This window comes from Thamnophis sirtalis, unplaced genomic scaffold (assembly GCF_051295495.1).
Source record: "Thamnophis sirtalis isolate CommonGarterSnake01/CBP01778 unplaced genomic scaffold, rThaSir2_p1.2 scaffold_1, whole genome shotgun sequence".
In the NCBI taxonomy this organism is placed as follows: Eukaryota; Metazoa; Chordata; class Lepidosauria; order Squamata; family Natricidae; genus Thamnophis; species Thamnophis sirtalis.
This window is the reverse complement of record NW_028261381.1, coordinates 26,987,850-27,012,395: the sequence shown is the minus strand read 5'-3', so window position 1 is coordinate 27,012,395 and position 24,546 is coordinate 26,987,850. Positions and strand designations below refer to the sequence as shown.

The window sequence follows — 24,546 nt, the reverse complement described above, 5'->3', positions numbered from 1 at the left end:
CAATTCAAAAGCATGTAAAAATGCAAGTAGGAAAATAGGAGCCACCTTTGGTGGGAAGGTAACAATGTTCCATATGCCTTTGGTGTTTAGACATGCCGGCCAAATGACCAGGGAGATGTCTTCAGACAGTGCTGGCTCTTCAGCTTTGAGACGGAGATGAGCAACACCCCTTAGAGTCAGGAATGACTAGCACATACATGCGAGGGGAACCTTTACATTTGCTTATTATAGAATGTGTATTTTGAGAAAATTCTAAGTCATGAAGTTCATGTTGACTTCTTGCTGACCTCAAGAAATTCTACTTAGATCTTGGAAACCAAATACAGGTAGTCCTCGAATTAAAACAATTCATTTAGACTTATGACCATTTTTCAGAGTTATGACCTTTTCAGCATCCCCATGTGATCAAAATTTAGATGCTTGGCAACTGGTTCACATTTATGACCGTTACTGTGTCCCAAGGTCATGTGATCACTTTTTTCAATGGGGAAGCCAGATTCACGTAACAACCCTGTTACTAACTTAACAATGGCCATGATTCACTTAACAATTGTGGCAAGAAATGTTGTAAAAATGCGTCAAAACTCACTTAACAAATGTTTCACTTAACAACATAAATTTTGGGCTCAATTGTGGTCATAAGTTGAGAACTACCTGTACTCAACAGCAACAGTAGAAAAGCAGACATATGTGCATGTACACACGCATTTTATTTAAATTTCACTTCTGGTCTTAGGATTCTAATTATTTGATATTTCTGTAGTTATTTTTTAAGTAATTAAGAAGCATACATTTTTAGGAAAGGTCAGTGGTGAAATTCATTTTTTTTTACTACCAGTTCCGTGGGTGTGGTTTGGTGGGCGTGACAGGGGTGATACTGCAATATTTCCATTCCCACCCCACTCCAGGGGAAAGATACTGCAAAATCCCCACAACCTTACCACTCCTGGGGGAAGGATATTGCAAAATCTCCATTCTTGCTGGTTCTCCGGAATACTCAAAATTTCTGCTACTGGTTCTCCAGAACCTGTCAGAACCTGCTAAATTCCACCCCTAGGAGATGTGAATTTAAAATAAAAAGGGAAGAAAAGTGTATAAGTCACCCAAATCAATGTATGTAATATAATAAAAATTTCTGTGCAATGCTAGGTAAAGTTTTCTATTCCATAGTACTTGGTAATTATTTAAAAGTCCTACTTCTAAACCTTATTACATTTGTACACTGCCCAACTCACAGAGAATGTGGGTGTTTACAAGGTAAATACATAGGAAAAACTAATAAAATAAGACAAAAGAGCAAAAAGATGGCAAAACTGGGCAACAAGAAAAATATGCGCTTCAATCATCCCAGCCCAAAGCCAAAGTGCTTTCTTCTTTTATTCACTGTTGCCAACAGTGAATAGACAAAAGTGGAATTTTGACGCTTGTTGAAGTCACACCTTTTTCAACTAACAACCAACACACTTGATTGTGATTATCAACACAATATTCAATCAAGCAGTGAACAGGTGATACACCTTTCATGCAGTTTGGTTAACAGATGAAAACCAGCATGTTCCTTGTTTCTTCAGTAGCAATAAAATTAGCTCTTGGCTGCCCAGCAAAGCTGCTGTTGCCTCAGACAGAACTACAGCAGCAGTTTTACACTGAAACGCTCTGAATATTTGTATTAAAACATCTTCAATTGTTCAACGAGCCAATAAATTAAAAGAACTGAACTAAAAATGTGCCCTGCATCTGCTAGGTAGATGAGATAAAAGGGCCAAATGGGAGAGTCTGCTTCCCTAGGGAAAAAAAGAGAAGTTTACTCTAAAGTAGGTTCTTAAGCTATCAGAAAATAGTCACTACTGGTGTTAACACAGGATGTTCTTTAGGAGTGTTTCCCCCCTGTGTCCTCCACACTTACTTTAAAAAGCAAAATGATGTAAAACTGGATTAGTAGTTAAGCAAAAGCCTGAAATGAGACAAAGACTCTAAGCCCCTAAACTACATTGGCCTCTAATAACAGTAGAAGGCTTAGAAACTTTTGAGATAATGCAAGTAAGGGGTTAGACCCATGATGGAGAACCAATGGCACGCGGAGCCCTCTCTGTGGGCACATGTGCCATCACCAGCTACTGTTCTGGTTTCACGCCGACCAGCTGGTTTCTCCGTGTGGCTGAGTGCCAGAAACCCAAAGACCAGCTGGCTGCTGCGCATGCCGGAAACCTGAAAACCAGCCAGCTGGCACATGCATGTACAGCAACCAGCTGGTCTTCAGGTTTCTGGCGCTCCAGTTCATGCACATGCACACATTCCGGTTTGGGCACTCGGTGCCGAAAAGGGTTCACCAGGCTAGACTTTTGTCAGGATGAGGGGGAAAAGGGCAGAGACTAATTGAGCATGTAAGCCCACTCTGATTAAAAGAACTTAAAAGAGTTGTACCATAACCCAACACACTGCACAGTTTCACAATCAACCTGTTATTTGAAAATGTAGCTTTGTAACAGCTAATTATGTAAGTTCTATATATACAGATCATGAATTACTTTAACATGATTTTGAATTGAATATTTATAGCAATAGCACTTAGACTTATATACCGCTTCACAGTGCTTTACAGCCCTCTCTAAGTGGCTTACAGTTGGCATGTTGCCCCCAACAATCTGGATCCTCAAATCTGGAAATGGAAGGATGGCAGGCCAAGTCAACCTTATATTAGCAAACACTAGCAAAACTACTAGAAGTCTATTTAAAATACTTTGAATAATTTTTGACACAATTACAAGTAAAAATGAATATATATTAAAGTACAGCACACTTTAAATTCAACCGAAGTGAAGTGTCTTACATTTAGAAGGCCTTTATACCATTTGCCTGGGGCTAACTACGCCTAAGAAGCAAACAGGTACAAATTCAAGCTTAGCCAGTGTACATATGTGTCAGTTCCAGCTGTGGGATTCACTTACCTTTCCTACTGGTTCGCAAATGTAAGCATGCATGCGCGCTTCGCTCACATGTGCCACAGATGTGCAATGCTCATGCATTATGTCGGGGTGGGTGGGCAGAGACTTCCACAGCCGTCGCTACTGGTTCGCCTCGAACCCGAGAGAATCGGCTGAATACCACCTCTGGTCAGTTCCATATATAGCAGTTTCTATAATTTCCACTCTAGAGTCTGAATTACCATTGCAAAGTGAATATGCTTGTGTGTATATGAAAACGCTTGAGAACTAGTTTACCTCTCAGCCACTAGTGTTCTCAATTCTAAACGATTTTTGAAACTCAAAGAAGATTAAAGCGCGGTTTGTACATTCAGAGCGCTATTGCAAGAGAACTTGGGAGGGAAACAAGCAACAGGAACAAATATAATCATTCTCTTTTTTGTTAGCCCAGAAAAGGTTGGGAACATACCAATTCCTTTTCAAAATCCAAATTCATTAATTTGGCTGGGGTAACAATATTTTAAAAGCTACTCACTGCAAAGGCACATGTATGATTAAAATCATCACTGTATCAGAATTCTTGTGTTCCAATTCAAAAATATATATATTTTTTGTCTTGACCTATTCAGGGACAAACTATCATAATCCTGAATAGGAGAAGGAAAAAAAGATCTGATTTTATATTGTTACAATGGCAAGCAAATACTGTGTATGGACCTAGTGAAATGCAAGACAGAGAGTTTAAGAAAATATCCTAACGCATTTCAAAATTAATTATGCCACTGGATTATGGGATCGATCATGTTTTCATTTTATTCTTTCGGTTTTACCTTTTTTATTATTTGTACATCGCTTAGAACCTTTTTGGAAGTGAGTGGCTTTTAAACTGCTGAAATGATTATATGATTAACCAATACATTATTCATGTCCAGTTTGAGATACAGGTAAACCCCAACATATAAGAGGCTGTTTAGCATTTGAAATTACGACCAACTCTCCAAAAGCTATACATGACCCCATTAAAGAAGACAACAGATGCAGTGGGCCTGCAGTCATTCGCCCTTACGACCCACCACAGGATCATTCTTTTCCCCTCCCACCCCATCAAAACCCTGTAGTGCTTGGACCTCTTTTCCACATGGCCATCATGCCCTACACTTACTGTCTGAAGTTCTCCAGATCTCATATTGTCGAAGGAGGGTAGGCCATGTGTCCCCATTCCATGTGATAGTGATCAAAAGATGGATACCATTTTGACCTGCCAGTTTGTGACAAAATGACAAAATGATGGCTGCCAGAAAAATGGTTTTATTTTGCTACCTTACAGAGGTCTGCACAATGCTGCACAGGTTTCTGAATGCTGCAGAAAACTTTTGCAGAGTTTGGTAAGGCAGCAAATTGAAGCCGTTTATCCCTGGGCTATGTGACAGCTACCCCAATTGCGACCACCATTTTATCCCACCCATTTGTGGAAGGGGACAAAATGGCGACCACCAGACAAACTGCTTAGTTTTGTTGCCATACCAAGTTCTGCACTGTGCTGCAGAAGTTTCTCAGTGCTGAAGAAAACTTCTGTGCAGAGTGTCAGATCTGGAAGCCATCTTCTACATTTGGGCCTTCAGGCCTGCCACATTTTCTGGGAGGGGAGATTATATGGAGTATGGGAGATACATAGTCAAAATAACATTCTTTCTCAGAAGGTCAAGGCCATCTTACCCTGCAGCTGCGATGAGGTGACTGAGAGGAATCTCGAGTTTTGGATGTTGTCTAATCGGATCCTGTGATGGACATGTGGGTTCTGGGCAGGGACGTGAACTCTCTTTTGGGTGGGGAAAACCTGGAAACTTTCAGATTGGGGTTTTCCCAGATGTGCCAATATGACATCTCTAATAAAGTGGAACTTTGAGGAAATCAAAGCCTCATTGGGTGGTGTTACTTGGAACCCTGACACAGAGTTTACTAAGGGAGCAGAACAAAGTAGTTGTTCCCTGGGACGTGTGTTGGTGACCCAAATATGGTTGCAATTGGGATTTTTGTCCTGGCTGGGAAAAAATGGCGACTGCTTGCAGACCTCTACCATGCGGTCGTACAAAGGCAACCTTGGAGCTTTTCAAAAACTAAGTGAGGAGAAAGTGTTTGGCCTGTTGTAATCAGGCCTAAGGCTTGGGAGGACCAGGTGGGAGCAGGAAAGGGCTGTTGGGACCCAACGTGTGAAAAGTGGAGCATGGGGAATCACAGGGGTGAGGGAGGCCTTGGGAGGGCCAGGGCAGGTAGGCCTGGGCGTTTGCGTGGCCTCCCCAATCCAGAAGGCATCCCTCGTGCTGTTTGGTAAGTTTAACAACTCATTGGGGAGAGCAGGGATGGGGGAGGTCGTGAGGTGACATGTTTCATCTAATAACTGCTGTGAAATGTCGGCCATAATAGACAGGCTCCATTTTTTGTATTTTGAGGGACACAAACTGAGGAGACCGGTTAACAACACTATTATGGTTGTATCTCAAGTATAAGGGTTGTGTTTTGCTAACTATTCATTTCTTATAATGTCAGTTTGCCACTTTCTATTGTTATTTTTATTTAAACATCCAAAAGAGAATAGGAATAGAATAATAAGCTCCTCAGAGTCACCTTGAATTGTGAGATAAGTGGAAATAGATTTAATAGTAAATGAAATGAAATAAAACAGTGAATATTTGAGTGCTAAAAGGAAAAGCAACATTCTGAACATTAGATAATTTTACTAATATGGTTTCAGTGACAATTATGAGTGGTCTTATAGCTTTATATACATTTCAGCCTAGACTACAGCTTTTCTGCCATTTATTAAATGGATCCCCTCTGGATCCATGACATTGGTATCATTTTGCTGCCCTCACTTTGGCCATGTCATGTAGGAGAATTCACTGGAGAAAGCAATTATGCTTGGAAGAGTTAGTGGTAAAATGAAATGGATTCAAAGAATACAGTGGCTGGACACAATCAAAGCTGGCTCCAGGCAGAGCACATAAAAACTCAAATAGTGCAAGATTGAAAGATACGGAAAGACCTGATGTCGCCAAGAGTCAAACCTGACTACATGGATATCATCATCATAATTTGCTGTCTTAGGCTCAGTAGAGAAAGAGGAAGATACTCACAGCATCTTCCTTTGTATGGTTGTTTCAGTACTGCCTTCAAAATAAAGTGTGCAAATATGGTTTATGAGATGAAGCTGGACTGTGCAAAAAATTAATAAAATCTCCAAGGTGCAAATGCCATTAAGCAGTAGGCTGACTATTATCAAGTGTTAAAAATATACAAGAATGCATATGGAAGACTTGGAATTCACTGCTACCATGCATTTTTAAATACATTCAAGGAGATGCTAGAACAAATTCACCTACTGAATTATTTATAGGATACTCTTGAGTTACCATTTGCAATTTGAATGTGCCAATGCCTTTTCCCTTTCTTCCTCAATCACAAAGGGAATTCTTACTGCTGCAAAGGAAGTGGAAATGGTTTGTGTGTTTATATGTGTATATGGTGGGACGCCTGATGGAATATTGCATGAATGGAAGCCTGCTCATGTTAAGATATTCTTCATTTTTCTCCTCTTGTTTGTCCCTCTGCAGCAGATTTAGAAAAAAAAAGTACATAAGGACCTCAAAGGAAATGGATTACCCTTTCTGGTTTGGTGGCACTGGAGATATTAAATTTGCTTTTACTTATTTAATGTATATTTGATCAGAAAACTTACAGGTTTAGAAATACTTGTTTTGTGTCTTTGAATCAATTTTGACACTTGGTGCAGAGATGGGTTGCTCCTGGTTTGGCCGAACTGGTAGTGGCGGTGGCAGGAGGCTCCACCCACCCACCCAGATGCACATGTGAACGCGGGCACAAGCATGAACGGACCAGTAGTAAACCAGTTAGGAACCCACCACTGACTTGGTGACTGCCTGGACTAGGCCTTGCAGGGTTTTTTGGCAAATTTTTGGAAATGGTTTGCTATTGCCACCTTCTTAGGTTTGGGAGAGAGTGACTGGTCCAAGGTCACCCAGCTGGTTTTGTGCCTAAGACAGAACTCATCAGTCCCCCAGTTTCTAGCTTGGGGTCTTAACCATTACACCGGCCTTTCTTTCAGTCATTTCCAGATTAGTGTAAATCAGGACTGAGGCTTCAGTCCAAAAACCATTTATGTGGATGTAAATCAATTCAAACCAAACACAGGCTTGTTTTGCTAAACTAAGCAGCACCAGAACCTATAATCCTTGAAAATGAAATAGCAAGAGCACATTTTGAAACTACCGGTATTTACTTAGGAGGCTAACCCAAGCTAGGTGTATATAAATTACTACATATAGAAAAAGAAACTGTATCTTGATAACGAAAAAAACCCTCCTTTCTAGCTTCCATTGATCAAAAGCTATTGTAGAAATCTGGAGAAGGCATTTTTGGGCAAATCCACGCATGTTTGATTTTTGGAAATGCAGGCATAGTTGAGGTTTTCATAAATGTAACTTCTTCCGTTCACTGAACATAATAGCAATAGCAGTAGACTTATATACCGCTTCATAGGCCTTTCAGGCCTCTCTAAGTGGTTTACAGAGAGTCAGCATATTGCCCCCAACAGTCTGGGTCCTCATTTTACCCACCTCGAAAGGATGGAAGGCTGAGTCAACCCTGAGCCGGTGAGATTTGAACCGCTGACCTGCTGATCTAGCAGTAGCCTGCAGTGCTGCATTTAACCACTGCGCCACCTTGGCTCTTAATAGCCAAAGAATAACTACAGGCAGCTTTACCTTAACCATTCTCTTGGTTTTTAGCCTTGTGAGATACAAAAAGCTAGGACAGGTTCATCAACATTTGATACAATTCAGTTCATAAATCTGCCTTGCCAAGAAACTTCTGGCAAACCTGAAGTGGTTGAAAATGGATAAAAACCAAAATTCTCTAAATAAAAGGCTGAACTATTACTCAGGAGAAGAAACAGGCGAAGCAATGCTTTGTTGTAATGCATCAAGACAGCATTTATAATCAATTTTGACCTATACAGGTAGTCCTTGACACAACAGTTCATTTAGGGACTGTTCAAAGTTACAACGTCACTGAAAAAAGTGACATGGTCATTTTTCACATGACCATTGCAGCATCTCCATCATCACGTGATCAAAATTCAGATGCCTGGCAACTGACTCATATTTATGATGGCTGCAGTGTCCTGGGATAGTGAAATCATCTTCTATGACCTTCTGACAAGTGAAGTCAATGGGTAAGCCAGCCTCCCTGGATGTTACATAACAATTGCAATGATTCACTTAATACTTCTAGCAAGAAGGGTTGTAAAATGGGGTAAAACTCACTTAACAAATGTCTCACTTAGCAACATAAATTTTGAGCTCAATTGCGGTTGTACATGGAGGATTACCTATATTACTTTTCCATATGAAAGTAGATATTGTATTTCAATACACTAATTGACCCCTGTAACAAAAGAGAAAGGTTCAATAAAGCTCCAGAGTTGGGAAGGATCTTGAATACAATTGCAGTGCCATTCTTTCCCTCTACATGAGTATTCCAAGAAGAACTTCATGTTTGCTAAAAGCTCATCACTTGAATGCTTTGCCTCCTCAAAGTGCATTCAGAGACGGTAGGAAGATAAGAAAGAAAAATCCTCACATTAATAGAGATTTGAAGGCAAAACTCAGTATTTGCTTTGGTTAACATAATGGTGGTGTTGATACAAGAGGTAAGCAAACTGATAACCACACAAACTTTCAAAGACCAAGAGGGGAGACAATGTGATTACTCCATACAATAATTGTCTGGAGATACCCTGTAGAGATAGGACTTTTCTGAAAAGGAGGAATGGGATGAAATCCAGCTGGCCAATAACCAGATTATTATCAACCAGAGTTGCAGCTATGGATTCTAGAGGCTTCAAAAAAATGGAACTATAGAAAAAGTACTTTAATGTCCACAGGATTGAAGAAATTCTTTCTCCCACAACATGCATGTTGAAGTTGGTTAAAGTGTAGAATGGACAGCTTATCTTTTTCTAACTATATTTTGAAATAGTTTTTTTTTAAGTTACAACAATATTTATGTGAGAAGTAACTCAGAAAGTAAAGATACATGTTTACTTATGACACCATTTAAGAAAACGGGATTGAAAAATGTTACCCATTACTGAACAGTAGAAGGCAGTATGCAATGTGCTTTGTTCTTATTGAGATTCATCAAGTTCAAGATGAAACTGATAATACACTACCTTCTGGGGTCAGTAGTGTACAAAATCACAAATATGCTGAAATTGCCCCCCCCCAAAAAAAGAATGGTAAAATTACAAAACTTCTAGCATGACACAAGATTAACAGCTCTACTTCTCTAGCTTAAACCTCAAATAAGAAAAGCAAATATCACTCGTGGATCAAGGGTTGAATTTTCTGATTTAGAATATTGTATTTTTTTCTCCCAAGACCCTAATCCTATGGCAAAGCACTTCCATATGGGAACTTCATCTTGTAATAAAGTCAGATACTTCAGGATCACCTATCCTAGTGTGAGTCACAGAACTGGACTTCGGTTTAGAGAAAGAGGTCTTTTCCTGCGGTGTAGATGCTTATTCACCACGAGGCCACATTGCTTTGTTTTCACAGTACTGTCCTCCTTGGCCAGCCAAGTTACTTTTCTCTTGGCTAAAATTGACTTAATCTCATATCCAAAACTTACTGTATTGTTTGCAGGTGTTTTTGAATGTATTTTTATTATGCCAGAAACTAATGTATTTTTAACAGGTGTGGAAGGAGCACATGGCCAAGATCTCAAGGACAAGTTCACTTCTTCAATGTCCTTTTTACAATAACTTATGCTCCAGCCTTATATTTTTATCTGCAAACAGAAGCCCCTTCTACTTTGAGGACAATCTTAATTGCTACTGGCCCAGAATCCTAACACCATCAGGAGAGTTGCAAAATTTATTTCAGCTGCCAATACCCTGTTACCCATCACAGCATCTCAAAGATAATCTACTCTACCTTAAAATACAGGGCCTTGACTGAATGATTGTTTTTAAACTTTCCTATTAAGCTCACAGGAGTTCTTGCTTATTCTCAATATTCCAAGACTGGTCTTACAAAACTGAAGGCCCTTGCATCCTGGACTTCAAATATTTTCCAGGGATTTGGCAGTGGAAACAATACTATGTATTAATGTATGAAGTGTTTCTTTGCTGTCAATGTTCCTACGAGCATTTAGTATGATGTGGTGAGTTCACTATATAGCCAACATATTCACAAGGCAAGCAAGGTGAAGTGAGAAAAGAAGTTCCAGCACGTGGATGTCTGGTATCATGAGTATCATGTATCCTTCTCTTTATTAGGAATTGTAAACAATTCTATAGGCAACACAATGGCTGGATAGGTTAGAGTCGTGATGGCGAATCTATGGCACATGTGCCAGGGGTAGCATGCAGAGCCCTCTCTGTGGGCATGCACGCCATCACCAGCTGCTCTTCTGTTTTCCAGTGTGCCAGTCATCTGTCTTTGCAGGCGTCGCAGTGCTGGAAAACAGCTTAAAAATGGCCAAAACCAGCCTGAAAATGGCAAAAAAGAAAAAAAAGCATGCACGTGCTGGCCAACTGGTCTTTGGGTTTCCGGTGTGCGCACATGCATGTATGTTCTGGTTTGGTTACTCAGTGCTGAAAAGGTTCGCCATCACTGGGTTAGAGACTAAAAATGATAACTACAGTGCTTAGTCCAGGTGAAAAAACCCAAATGAAACCTGTGCTAGGAATTTGTTTTAAACCTTTCATTTTTCTAAAGGACTGCAAAATTTGAGAAAAATAACTCAAATCTTCACAAATATTCTGCTATAGTTTTCTGGACGAGGTCACAGAAGGCGTATCGGGAACTTGAGATTTCCAGATCAAAGTCATATCATTTAGAAGGAAGAGACTAAGAGCACTTGGGGTTTCTAAAGTATGGCTTCAACGTGATTCTTTGGTCACAAGTCTGAAATCCCAAAGATTTCATTAGCCAATGAAACCTCTAGGCAAAAACCTCTCACCAAGATGGATGTCACTGGAGAAGGAGGAGCACAGGCAGAACAAATGGAAGGGTTGAGTTGTATGCACCTACTCTGGCAGGAAGTAGTGGACAAATCTATTTGAGCAAAAATATTGGAAAGGGTCACTTGACCACATGCTGTGCACACTTTTAGGGGAAAAAAAAATCAGATATTGAAGTTTGGGATCTTGGTGTCTGCAATCCTTAGACCCAACAATGCTCCGCTCTTTACATTATCAAAGGATCTTGAATTGTGCATTTTGCTTTGAATGGTTATTCCCACTAGAAAATAGAAACAGGGTAAGTACTAAACAGTCCTCCAAAAAAAACCAAACCTCTTAGGTTCATAAACATAGGTGTAGGATGGGAAAAGCTGTTCATCCCTATCATTGCCTTGATACTCAATCTCAGTTTAGTTCTCCAGCGTGTCTTTCACAGTAAGGAACTAGCTGATTGCCAAAAGAAAAGAAAAATATTCTTATATGACAGCTAGAAGTATGCAGACTGTAAGACCCAAAGTCCTTTGGAGTTTGGGGGTCTAATAAACAAATAAACAAGAGCAACAACAAACAATAGGCAAATAAAGAGCGGAAGTGATGAGTACCCAGATGGACAGAGGAAAGCAAACTGCTTGCAACAACATGCAAAAATGACCTCATTTCCATCTCTGTCAGATAGCAAAAACCTCAAATGCATTCCATTTTTTTTTTTTTTTTTGCTATGTCCAGGGCATGGATCCAAGGTTACATTTAACAGGAAAACAGAAAAGCCTCCAGCATAACATGATGTGGCTGCCTTACCTGATCACTAACCAACATTTTTATATTGTATTCTATTAAAAAGAAGAAGAAGAAAAAGAAGAAAGAAGAGGAGGAGGAGGAGAAAAGGGGATCTAGGAATGATAGTTGTCATGCAATTATCTCTAAGCTGCAAAGAAAGATTTTCAAGCATGCAAAAGGGCTGCATTTTCATTATAAGGTTGGGGAGAAAGGGAGAGAAGAAGTGACTTCTGCAGTATCTTTTCTGCTTCAGTTTCCTGTTCTATGGTAGCTTAGGAGGGAAGGAAAAAAGAGCTGTGGGGGATTTAAAAAGGAAGCAAAAGAATGCATTATCGTTACAGGATAGCTCCATCTACTGTCAAAATAAATGCATATGCACCAATAAAGGGGAATATTTGTAGCTCAGGGTTGAAATGGGGGGTCCTTGACACTCCCTGAGCTTAGTGCTTAGTTAGAACACTGATGATATTACCTAGTTTGGGCAAGAAAACAACCAGGCTCAGAAAGCACCAAGGACCCCTCATGCATATGTACACTAAGTGCTAAATATTTACTGATTTTATTTGTGAGAGACAATTCAGCAGGAGGGGAAAAAAAGTAAAAGAGCCAAAAGCCAAATTCAGGTACATAGAAGAGACCAAACTCTGGTAATAAAAAATGAACATTTCCAGAACCTTTACATTTCTCTTTTCAGTTGTTTCCCTTTTCATTTTTAAGATTAAAAGAAAAAACTTTTAAAAAAAAAAACCTCTGCTGGTTCATATTTATTATTTTGGTGAAGTTAGAAACTGCTAGATAGCCCTGTTCACATTAGGACGCAAAACAATTTTCTTTTCATCATTTCCTACAGCGCCACTGGCTTGGAACGGAAGGAAATTTATACACGCAGCATAAATAACAAGTGCCAAGTCTGTGCAGATCATTCAATGAGGCATTTTGCTTATGAGAAAACTTCTCTCTGAATCTTGTCTTGGAAGCCATGAAGCAGCTGGAGAAGCTGGTTGAAATGTCTTCTGCTCATGCACACATATGCTTAGAAGGCTTAGTCTGCAGGCAATGACTATTTTAGGACTTCAAGGTGCAGATCCTTGAAGAGCAATTCACTGAACGATTTGCACAAGACTACAAGATGCTACTTTTTCTGGACAATTGAGGGATCTCTACATCCGAGAACAACTTTTGTGAACAATAAAAATGCTGTCTAGCAGTTTTGCATTTGTGTAAGTATAGACAGACAACTGTAAGGCTTAACTTTCATTTTTCAACCCAGAAATACTGATGAAGATTGGTTGATAATTCTCTCAGGATTATGCTTTGAAAAATCTGTATGTGAGAAAAAAGCATGTGAGATGCTATGGAGCTGCTCAAGACCTTACAATTGCTTGTTAATGCTTATTATCCATTTCTAAACAAAGAAATCATCAAATTAAAAACATGTTGAAGCAATGTTGCAGAACTAGAGATATTTAAATAGTTCAAGTTATGCTATTTGTTATAACCCAGCAACAACCTGTGTTGCATTCTAATTGGTTGGTCAAGGCACAGCATCTGATTGGCTGGCCTCGTGACAGTTGGGCTTGACAGTTGCTTCTGGCTAGTATAAATACCCTAACAGTTGCAGGGAGAATCTTTGAATCGCCTGTCATCTGGGACTAATAAAGATCTGTCTTGCATACCTGGCTCCTGCGTGTCAATCCCTCACAACAACAACCCACACACTCACAACACGAGTTTACAATACTGGCGACGAGGATGGGATTGATATGCGATTCCCGCAGGAGCCAAACAACATCAGCCAACTAGTAAGGAGCCACAGGACAGCCAGAAGCCTGTCGCTGCCTCCGTTCTCCGGCCGTGCTGCCTGCGCCCACTGCGAGCCTTGCCGCCGTGCCTCAACTCCTGCCGAAGCCGCTCGTTGCAAGCCTTCGGCGCCTACATGCCTCCAGGGCACGAATTCCTCCCTGCGATGCCTCTGCAAGCATCTCAAAGCCCCTGTCTCCACTTCGCTGCCTCCAGGGCACGAATTCCTCCCCGCGATGCCTGCCTGACCAGGAGAGAGGGAGAGGAAGAAGGAGGAGGACTGAAGGGTGTCCCTGCCATCCGTCTCCTGCCTTGCTTCCTCGGCCTCCTGGCCTCAGCTCCGCGCCTCAACGAAGGGAAAGGAGAAGCCTGCCTTCTCGGACTTCCGACGCCTCCTCGGCCTTCCGTCGTTCCCTGTCTTAGCTGCCTCCAGGGCCTGAAATCCTCCTGTCCTGCCTGTCTCCTAAGATACAAACCTGCTTCCCACACTGCTCGAGGCCTTCAACGAGCCTGGGCTGGGGAATTCATTGGGCATGTGCAGGATTGTGAGGGAAAAATAGAAAAAAAAATGTAAATAAAGAAATAAAATGTGAATAGGCACTGGGGGGTAAGGAAATTTACTAAACTAATTGAAGCTACTAACCCAGAATGTTCCTGGACAGAGTTGCTAAATTTCTACTTCTGTTTGAGTTGCTAAATGTCTACTTCTGTTACAAAGTTAAGCATTACATTAAAGTGGTTACAAGTGGTTACAGTTATCAGGTTGACTGGGGGGAAGGAGAGAGCACAATTGCAAATGGTAAAGCTGGAAGAAAAAAAAATGTGAATGAATTGTACAACACAGAAGGGCAAATGTACAATGTACAATTGATTGGTTATTATACAAATAACTGGGGGGAAGGAGTGTTATAACCCAGCAACAACCTGTGTTGCATTCTAATTGGTTGGTCAAGGCACAGCATCTGATTGGCTGGCCTCGTGACAGTTGGGCTTGACAGTTGCTTCTGGCTAGTATAAATACCCTAACAGTTGCAGGGAGAATCTTTGAATCGCCTGTCATCTGGGACTAATAAAGATCTGTCTTGCATACCTGGCTCCTGCGTGTCAATCCCTCACAACAACAACCCACACACTCACAACACGAGTTTACAATACTATTTTACTGTACATTCAAAAGGAACATTTGTAGCACTTGCATCTTACTCTTGCTTCATCAGTACTCTGGATATACTGACTACATTTATTTATTCATTTTTTATTTAAAGATTTGTATCTTAGAATCACAACTTTGGGTTGCTTAGAACAGGGGGAACAGCTTTCTGGAAGGTTAAGAGGTGAGGTCTGCCACATCTCAAGGAGAAGAATATGCCATAGTCCAGGGATTGCTATGGAAAAGGCGCCACAAGATGGCACCATTTAAGAGAAGGGACCTGGAGCATCCTTACCTTATCCAATGTGATGGAAAGAACAGATAACTTCAAGAAGGAAGGAGGAAGTCCTGCAGATATCCTGGCCTTGTGCTATGTATGGTTTACGTATGATTTTTACTTTTTTTCAGATTTCAAATTCCGTACTATTTTGTTTGAAGCAAAATATCATGTCGCAGCAGTGAAAATGAAGCAACAATTGGCGCACAAGGTCTGTAGTTACTTTGCTTTCCCGAAAGTAAGACAGGGTCTTATTTTCTTTTGACTCACGAAATTAGCACTTGGCCTTATTTTTGGGGAGGTTTTATTATTTTTGAGATGCAGGAGGCAGCAAGCGTGGTCACCTCATGGCTGCTGCTGTGTTGCAATATTTTCAGGGAGGGCTTATTTTAGCGCATGCAATCAAAAGCCCAATTGGGCTTATTATCCGGGGAGGTCTTATTTTCAGAGAAACAGGGTATAACTCTCTATATATACTTGTTTCCTTTTATTATCTTCAGGTATATATTTTTTTCTTTTACTGTCTTTAGTAGTATTTTTTGGTTTGGGCCCTTAGCCATAATAAACTATTCAGAGATATCTACATAATTCTAACAATGTTTTGTTGAAAGACCAAGGAAGGTAGGCACTTTGAAAGCCCACTATAGTTAAAGAAGTTAAGGTACAATTCTCTGTATGCTTTACTTGTTTAATTGTGTTTTTGTAGGAGAACATCCCACGAGGGGTGGATCATCTTTGCAACAATTTTGGGTGCTCATGCTGAGTAAGCAAGTGAAAAGAAATTTTCACTAAATGTGCAAAAATCTTATTTATTTAGCTACTGGATTCAGCTCAATGATTGAGCTGCTTATCTAGCTCAGAAAATTATTTCAAATTCATGATGTCAAAGATCTCAGTGAAATGAAGTTGATGGTGCAGTTATGGAAGAGAACCCTTGCAGTCTTGGGAAGTAACATGACAACAACTACAAGATTGGTGCCTAAAAGACAATTGGAAATGAACAACACAAAAGACATTTGAAACTGAATTATGTATACATGCTGAATATCTAATAGCAAAAATGTATACATTTTTGTAAGGATTTGAAATAGAAGAACAAATTAAATACTGCATGACAAAATTAGCTATTAATTTTGGTATAACCTAGGAATGGGTGCTTGGAAGATAATATGGGTAAATAGTATTAAATTTACCTTGTGTCATAATTTAAGGGATTTTTTCCCCTAATATGATGTATTGTTGGTCTACCACACCAGAGAGAGAAATTATCAAAATTTGCATAAACATATTTCAAACCAGTGTTGGAACTATGAAAACATGAGGGAACTTTTTAATCATGCATGGGTGATTTGTGGGGTAACTAAGAAAATTTTCACATTGTGATACAAAATATTAGTATTGCAAAAAAAAAACCCTAAGCTCTTTTTGGGGGACTTATGGACAATGAATTAAAAAAGATACATGGCAGATTGATTTTGTATAGTGTAGTAAGATTATTTTATGCACAAAGATGGAAGAATAATAAAACCCACACAATGGAGAAATGGATTGTGAAAATGTCAGAATTCTTAGGAATGGCAAAACCAAACTGTTTGGTCATAGAAAAAAAACCTATGTTTTTTTTAGAAAGACTGAAAACCTTATATAGATTTTTTGCTGAAAAGACTTGCATGACATCTAAGAGGAAGAAAGAAGAGTAAAGTTGTTGTTATCTATTGAAAAGATCAGAAGTCATTCGCACATTCTTTAACTTTGTATGTATCTCAGCTTTCCCAAGTAGACCAGATTCTACTTTTTCATGAAGCTATGTTTAAGAGAGTCTTGCAAGTCTGATGGTACAAATCTATCTCTTTTAAAGCTTGGGAAGTTAGGGAGGATCCTTTCTGAGCCCCCCCCCCCGCCTGTTATGCAGCTGCAGGCTCCCCATCCATCCCCCCCACCTTAATTTGGATAGTATCATTTCATCATTTGACCAGTAGGTGGCACTGGACTTTTATATCTAGTTAAAGCCAAGCATTTCCTGTGGCTGTCTTCTTGTTAACAGTTTTTGCAACACAATTTTACATGCCTATGCTGGACAGATGACTGTCAGATCATTGTAGAGAGAAAAATAACATGGTCTTGGTAACTTGCATGTCACATTTCCTATTTCAAGATAGTTTATCCTTCCATACTTTTTAACATCTTTCTCTCTCCCTCTCCCTTCCCCCCTCTCTCTCCCCACACATACACATACACACACACATGTACAGGTGTGCCAGTTAGTCTTGATCAGTGGTGAAATTCATTTTTTTTTTTACTACCAGTTCTGTGGACGTAGCTTGGTGGGGGTCGCAAGAGAAAGATACTGCAAAATCCCCATTCCCTCCCCACTCCTGGGGGGGGGGGAGGATATTGCAAAATCTCCATTCCCACCCCACTCTGGGGCCAGCCAGAGGTGGTATTTGCCGGTTCTCCAAACTACTCAAAATTTCCGTTACTGCTTCTCCAGAACCTGTCAGAACCTGCTGAATTTCACACCTGGTCTTGATTGATGGCAATTGCTTGGACTAGTCCCTGCAGTTTTCTTGGCAACATTTTCAGAAGTGATTTGCCATTCCCTTCTTCCCGGGGCAAGGGGTGACTGGAAGCACCATACATGAGAAGGAGTCTGATAGCATCTTTTCTAATCACCAAACTTTCTTACAAGGACTAAGGTTTTACGAACTGTAACTTATGTACATCAAAAGGGGTCAGGCAATCTCAGAAGAATTCAACAAATACAAGAGGTGTTTTTTTCAACAGATTACATTTAAAGCACTGTAATCTGTCTCACAAGAAATCCTCATCTGAATAATCACCCGGTGTTCTTCTCCTTTCCTAACAGTTTCTCCACCCACACTAATTTAAATTCTACACCAATTCAAGCCACTCTTGCATCTGTTGAAGGGAGCTTATGCCTTTTAATAAAATATGTCCATCAGAAAAGATAAATTTCATAATAAATGAAATGATGCTACCAGACTCATTTTTTGCCAGTGGAGACTAGCATGGTCTCCTCCTACAGTAGAGGCCCCAAATTGCTTTCATGCCTATAATGGGGCTAAAATTCAAAGGCTCTTGGTTTATACCCTGTTTCCATGAAAATAAGACCTCCCCGGATAATAAGCACAAAGCGCATGTGCTTTTGAGCGCATGCGCTAAATTAAGTCCTCCCCCCAAAATAAACCCTCCCAGATAATATTGCAATACAGCAACAGCCATGAGGTGACCACACTTGCCGCCTCCTGTACCTCAAAAATAATAAGACTTTCCCGAAAATAAGGCCAAGCTCTTATTTCAGGGATCAAAAGAAAATAAGTTCCTGTCTTATTTTCGGGGAAACATGGTAGTTAGTCATGTCTTTAGGACACTTCAATTGTTAAAGCTGAAAGTTGGAGAGGGGGCATTTGTCGGAAGCTCTCAGAATTGGCTACATCAAAACAACGGTTTTGATAAGAATCCTCTTTTCAGTTATGGCTGTTTGAATTGAATTCCATGGATTGGTTTGGTACTATGTGAAGAAGTCAGCCTCACAAGCTCCAGAGGAGGCGACTGGTGGAATTCTCCTTCAAGTACTTTTCCTCCTGCCGGTTTGTTTGCCTGGTGGTGATCTGCCCCACAATACTGAAGAAGAGAGCACAGCAACTGGAAGCTGTTCCTCTCTCTGAATGACAGAAAGGGCAAGTGACCATGGAATAATGAAAGGAGGACAAAATTGCCTTTCACAGGGTGCCAAATTGCCCTTCAACATCGTCGCTGGGAAGGAAAATATTTTTGTTTAACTACTTTTAACTCACTGCCACTCTACTCATTCAAGCTATTGCTACTCCAAAGCATTTCGGAAAGGGGGACCCCTCCCAATCCATTTGGATTCAGCTATTCTGAAAAGTTATAAAAAGAGCAATTCTTTTATATTGGCTGGCTAGGAATATAACAAGTCAAAAACTATGACTTAGAAACCACACTAGATGAATTCAGGCAACATGCTAAGCCCCAAATCAAACAATAAACTAACCATTTATGGCACAGCATAATGTCCAGGCTCAACCTTGCAATAACTCAAATGATGGTTCTAAGATCACTGTCATTAAGTGCTCAAATCACAAATAACCCAAGGCTGACTTCTAGCTCTGCTGTGAAAATTCAAATGTAAATTAAAGCAGGCTTAGACAGAGTCCATCTATGGAACACTATATAAGAGGTCCATTTTGTGATAAAATACTTTGGGAGGTTAAGCTGTTCAGAATTAAAATATTATTACAGCAACCTGCTTTATTACACAATCCATTTTTACACAATTCCAGGGATTCTGATAACCAGCAATTGTACTGATTACTAGCATGTAGGAATTAGCATGTAGACAACATGGCAAATCATACACAGTTACGGAAGTTTGTCTAGGTTAACAGCAAATATGCTTTACCATCAGATAATGTCCTAACTCCCCTCCAGGCAGAAATAGCTTGGAATCTAGAGAGGAAGGGTATATGTATTTTCATCAAGTACAGAATCAAAGACAGCAAATTTGCTAAGGGCCACTCAAAAAATACTTGGTAAATCAACTAAATTTCACCTTCCTTTAGAAATGTTGTCAAACAGTTAGTGACAGATGGTAAGTAAGTAAATCTTTATTACGGTCAAAGACCAGCAATACACATTAGTTTTTACACTATGTTAAAAAATATTGACATTAAGATATAATTAAAAGGTATTGACGTTAAAAATGGAAATAACATACATGTTCTCAGATTGTTCGGGTCACTCCCTGGTTTACCTGGGTGCAACGTTATTAAGTATAGGAGTAAATACAATGGTCCAAAGATTGTTAGAGATATGTCCAGATAATTGGTACAAGATGACAACTATACTTCTGTAGCCAATTTTTTTTTTTCTTATGGACATTGGCAGCAGCACAGAGCTTTGCCACTGCATACGTGGTAACCGGGTTAGTGTCCTGGAGGAGAAAGCCTAGATAAAAATTGTCTGCCCTCCCTGGCAATCTCTCTAATAAGAGGAGAATATGTGCAGACCTACAAGCTCTGTATAGCTCGCAGTGTAATAGAACATGTGAATTATCTTCCACTTTACCACATATAATGGGCATCATTTCATCCTCCTAAATGTGCGATTTGAGAGGGGTAGGGGTAGAGAGAGCTTCATTCTCAAGTGCAACTTTCCCCAAAGAATGGACTCCAATTTCCATATTTGGCCTCCTGTGCAAGTAAAGTTTTTGCAGTATGGTAACGTGGAAAGTTCTTCCTATTTAGCACAAAGTGAGAGTGACCAAGATGAAGCTATGCTGTGTGGCCCAAGCAAGCGGAAGCTTCCCCAGCCCAGCAGGCCATTTAACAGCAGTGAGAATGCACCTCTTGAGTCTCATTCAATCAACCAACAGTCTCTGGTCTCTCTCATTACCAAATTAAGTCATTAACCCATCATAAAACAACAATGCTCTTTAAGATTTAAAAGCTACGAAATAGAAAGAATGCCATGGTTTTAGAGATACCCTGATAAATGCAGTTGCACTTATATATCCTGGTAACAACATCAGTATTTCACTAGTAATAATTTTGTTATTGAACTTTTGAATGGGGGGGGCAGGGATTTGGCGTTTATAAAGCTGTTAAGATGTGAATCTCAGGTTAGCTGTCTTTTGTAAATTCAATAAGGGAAAAGTTAGCCGTGACTTCTTTAGGTTCTATTTATTTGGACGATATCTAATTGATTTAGTCAGAAAATGATTTGCAAGATCATTTTAAGAATAATGGGAATGTGAACTGGGAATAAAAAAGGGGAAAGAGAGATGGTTGAGAACACAATGTGAAGTTTATCTGATGACTGTATTGTTTTCTCACTGAGATATTATATATTTCTAAATATTGTAACAATACACAGATACATAGATAACAATATTAGAAGTCTTTCGCTTACAATTCTGTTGTGTTGTTTGTCCAGAACTGCAGAGGCTTTCCACAAAACTCATCCATACAGGCTATTTCCCAGGCCTTTTAATAACTTCCTGTGGGGCATTTTGTAACATCTGTCCTCTTACTCCATTTGCAAACCTTTTACGTGACCAAGATTATATTCTACAACTTGGTTTGCTTAGGAGGCTACAAGGGACAGGTCGGAAAAGCATGCAATGGCAACAGCAAGAATGCAGTTTAACCCAATTCTATAACAAAACCAGTCTTATTCAGACAATCTAAGCCCTACTTTATAAACAACAATTATCTGGGAGTAAAGAATCTGCTCAGTCATCAAACATACTGTTCACAAGCCACAATAGCTAGGTCACATTCTGCACTAAATAAAAAGCATGTTTCAAACATGATGTGGTACATTGTATGACCAAAACAAATTATGGATAATGTTACCAAAACTGCTTTCATTCCTTGTTTAAACTTTGCAATGAGTTTTTCCAAGCACCTCTTTATAATCCCCCAAGTTTCAATGAGATATGGCTTAATATATATCTCAGCTATGGTTTATGTTAACCAACTCTTACTAATACGGAATGGCTGCTTTACATATTTAAGCCATAAAGTGTAATTAAGTAATTCAACATGCTAGGTCAAAGCCAATGAAATGACATTCTGGCCTAGCGTGATAAGTGAACTCAACCAGTAATCCTGTTTCACAATTACATTGAATTAATGATAGTTGTGGAGTGTAAATAAAAAGGTTCAATGGGAATTATATTACTTGTCTGAGCCTAGTGCCCTCTAGAGGTTTCTACACTATAGCACCCATCATTCCCTTCTCCATGTTGTCTAGAGATGAAGGTAGTTTTAACTCACTTATCCTACTAAACTCTATGAGACCTGCTTCCAACTACATAAATATAGAATTGCACTGTCATTCTGTCTTACACCTACTATCCTATGCTTACTCGTTTAAGAGAACATTCTAGGCAGATCTGTGAATTCACTTCATAATGATGAATAGAAATATGTCAATTTGACTGGCTAATGGAATTGAATCAATACCCACAACTTTCTGTAATATACACATGTTCTTTTCAGTTACCAATGCAGAAGAATATACAAACCCCCAATAGAGAAAAAAGCTATAGATCTAAACAATCCTTAAGATTACAATCTTATATGCAGAGACAAAGTTCACTGAAACAAATGGGATCCATTTCTATTAAATAACCTGGGACATAGGTTTTAAATTGTAAAATTTATTAACCTGAGGACTAAAATGTATAGTTGCATACTAGTACAACGTGTCTTCTCTTTTATCCAAAATTCTCTAGTCTCTCCAGATATGGAATTTTTTTTAAAGAAAAAAACTTTTCAGAGTATTTCTGATTATCATAAATTTATCTTTTAAACATTGCATCTTGCACAATTCTTCAAAACAAATATGAGAAGACTTTAAGGCTGGAATTCATTGTACAGCCCCTCTCCTGTGCACTAAACCTGTATATAAATAGCAGCAATTAAAAAGCCATCATGCCTCACCACTTCTCACTTTAACAGTATCTGTTAAAGTCCCCAATAATGTCCACCCCAATCATAATTAGGAAATGAGAAACGGGCTACTTACCCTTAGAGGTGAATGGACAACAGAGCTGAAAATATTCACTGCTTGTTTGGACCAAAGTGAGAGAAATGAAAGGCACAAGCAACATCCTGCAGCTAAATAAGGACAGCCCTTTCTCTTATATGCTAGAGATGCTTCACTGCTTAAAGATGGGGGGGGGGAGCAGCATGTGTGAATACCGCGTTCCAGAATGCAACAACCAGCTGGCAATTTAATGAGTTAGTGTGCTGACTGAATGAATACGTTAATCACCCCCCCCCCCCAATTCTGGTAGCTTTTAATTTAAATTCTCTCCCTCCCTCCCCCCGTCCCCCCGCTCTCTCACACACAAGCCCACTCACCCAAAACACATCTGTACATGCAGGCTTTTAAAACAGCAACCTTCACTGTGCATTTTGTGGCGCTCAAGACTAGTCCCACGCCGCTGTCCAAGGTCCTGCAGAATTCTCCCCAGCTTTAGGGCACATTCAAAGCATTCATGCCGCCTCATTAAGCACCAGTTCTCTGACAAACCCGGCTCTCCGGCTCTTGAAATTCCATTCACAAGCCTGCTGCACCACAACTACTCTGCCTACTGCTGGAGGCCTATTCTGATGCAGCCCATATCGGAGGAGTTCTCGATTCCTCTCTTCCTTTCAATGTTGCAGTAAACTGAAACAATAGGAGCCTCTTAGGGAATCGGTATTTTCCCCACCACAGGCTGCTTCAACAGAGTTCAGCATATTTCTTAAACCGCTGTACCTGCACAAATCATCTACCGCAACCATCACCATAGGTGCTTTGTCTAGACTCTGCAGAGCAGTCACTCTAGAATTTTATCCGCAGTATCATTCACACACACACACACACACACACACACACACAAAGATCTTCAGTGGTTTTTAAAAATAAACACAGAAGCATAGATAACAGGTCTCTTGTAAAAGATGGATCGCTTCTACATTCATATCTATATCTATATATCATCTATATATCATCTATATATCTATATATCTATAGCTATCTATACCAAAAAGTCACAGTGAATAGCCCTTTTCATGGATATCTCTCCGCACTCACAGCACACCATGAAGGAAATAGATTTGTTTAATTGCTTAATCCGTCTAATCAACAGCAATTCCACCCACAGGCAGAGAAGATGTTTGCTAAGCAAATATATTATCGATTCATTTGCAGACTGTTTCAAAGCCAAAACCTAGTAAAAAAATATGCTATCCAAGCAAGAAAGCAGAACCTATTTTTCTCTCCGAATAATTCCCACCCCCCACCTCTCTTCATCGTACCGCATGACTGTAGGGGGGGGGAGTTGAAATCTCTCCGCATACTATTAAACATGCAATTAAAAATATTACCTAAGTAGATGCAGCAAAAGGTCATAATCCAACTTCCATGCTCCCATGAAGCATTAGGCTGAATCCGGAGCTTGTTCAGGTCGGTAGAATTTCTCTCTCTCTCTCTCTCCTACACTTGACCTAGACTGCCTTACATAATGAGGAGTCAGAACTAAATCTGGAATGTCATCCCTGGCAGGAAGAGCAAATGCTAGCAAGCAGGTGGGCTGGTTTGTAGGGAGATGACCAAGTCTCTCCCTTTCTTTTCCCCCTGTACTGCTCTGGGAAAAGCAAGCTTAGTTCTGAAAAGCCGATGTCCTCCTTCCCCTGGCAGGAATAGCCAGGTTTAGAGACGAGCGTTAGAGAAGCGTTGACAGTCAGCAAAAGCTAACCTAACACAATTCCTGCTCTCATGCTGTACAGGACTGCATGGCAGCAGCTAGCGTGAGCAACAGCGAGGCAAGACAAGGAACGAGGCAAGCTTTGCCTGGGTGTCACTGTCTCATGCTGGTGAGCGGAAGGCAGAGGAAGAGGAACTGAAGATCAGATTCTCTAAAATGAATTTCCTAAAGGGATGTTTAAGTCAGCAAATGACTCTGTGAACATGTTGCTGCTTAGAGGGGGGAAAAAACCCTTTGGGACAGCTACTGTTGTTCAAAGACTGTGTC

General features: G+C 40.0%; 1 protein-coding gene across 4 annotated transcripts in view; it reads right to left on the bottom strand.

Annotated features, from left to right (window-relative positions):
- Positions 1 to 24,330, bottom strand: part of LOC106541394 (sodium channel protein type 1 subunit alpha) — a 102,206-nt gene extending 77,876 nt beyond the window's left edge. For 2 of the 4 annotated variants that reach the window (XM_087709508.1, XM_087709514.1), the window contains exon 1: positions 23,900 to 24,330. The gene's annotated coding sequence lies outside the window, so the exon portion shown is untranslated. The remainder of the gene's footprint in view (positions 1 to 23,899) is intronic. The other 2 variants (XM_087709523.1, XM_087709519.1) reach the window with 1 other exon arrangement.
- Between the last annotated feature and the right edge of the window lie 216 nt (positions 24,331 to 24,546).